Below are 1,153 nucleotides of genomic sequence, written 5' to 3' on the forward strand. Positions count from 1 at the left end.
CCATATGCATCCACTTTCCTAGCCTTGAAACACAGTCAAACCAAGAGTGTGCATACAACTAATAAATATCAACCATGGTTCTCTCTTACCTCCACACTCACTAAAGATCAATTGCTCTGACTGTGATTGTCCACTTCCTCCCTCTAGAGAAGCTTCTAAGAGAGGTAAGTGAAACTATAACCAAAGGAAGAGATGGAGCTAAAGTCTAATAACAGAGAGCACATGGACAACAGAAGACAGAGGGGGATCCATCAAAAGAGAAAACGAGTTGGATGAAGTTTAAGTTGGCAGAGAATAGTTAAAATTAAAGATCAACAAATACCTTGATTTTCTGAAAGGAGAAAAAATGGATTCTAAATTCTGTCGATTATAGACGTGGTTCCATAGTGTAGTGGTTAGCACGTCTGCTTTACATGCAGAAGGTCCTGGGTTCGTGCCCCAGTGGAGCCACAGTCCGTGGTCTACGGCCATGCCACCCTGAACAAGCCCAATGTCTGATCTCAGAAGCTAAGCAGGGTTGGGCCTGGTTAGGACTTGGATGGGAGACCACCTAGGACGACCAGGTACTGTAGGCATAAATAATAAATAAATAAATAAATAAATAAATAAATAAATTCTGTCGATTAGCTGATATCAGGCTCTAGAAAATATAACCTAGCTTAAACGTAGTGTTTGTTAGCACTTAGAAAAGAAACAAAATAACTCAGAGCAATTTTCACAAATAAACCTCTTTTCCTTTTTTCTTTCCTGATAGGATGTCTACATTGGTGGATCAGGGATAGATCACTGATTTAAGTTAGGGATTTCAGAAAGTCACATGACAAAGTCTTTCCTGAAAGCCTGGTGGGCAAAATGGGTAAACCAATGACAATATGGTAGTACAGATAAGACTGACAACTTTATGATGACAGGAATGTCATAGACTTGTTCACTTCTATGTCTTCTCTACGCATCACGGAGCCTGACCCAGACTAAAAAAAAATGTTGATTTAGTAAAGTTAAGTGCATTCACTGAAGATTGAAGAGGAATACCCAAAGCACATTGTTTTCTGGATTCCTGTCAACAGATTTTATTTTACCTCCATCTCTCCAGGGCATTAGAAAGTATCTGGCATATAGAAAGCACTTAATAAAACATGATGAATGAATGAAT

The 1,153-nt window shown here is 38.9% G+C and overlaps 1 non-coding gene and 1 pseudogene across 1 annotated transcript; both read left to right on the forward strand.

Annotated features, from left to right (window-relative positions):
* The first annotated feature begins 377 nt into the window (after positions 1-377).
* TRNAV-UAC lies at positions 378-450 on the forward strand. The gene has a single exon. It is a non-coding gene; the product is annotated as a tRNA-Val (tRNA).
* Positions 451-459: 9 nt separating this feature from the next.
* Positions 460-575, forward strand: LOC112470791 (annotated as a pseudogene).
* The last annotated feature ends 578 nt before the right edge of the window (positions 576-1,153 follow it).

This window comes from Pteropus alecto, unplaced genomic scaffold, assembly GCF_000325575.1.
Source record: "Pteropus alecto unplaced genomic scaffold, ASM32557v1 scaffold3, whole genome shotgun sequence".
Lineage (NCBI taxonomy): Eukaryota > Metazoa > Chordata > Mammalia > Chiroptera > Pteropodidae > Pteropus > Pteropus alecto.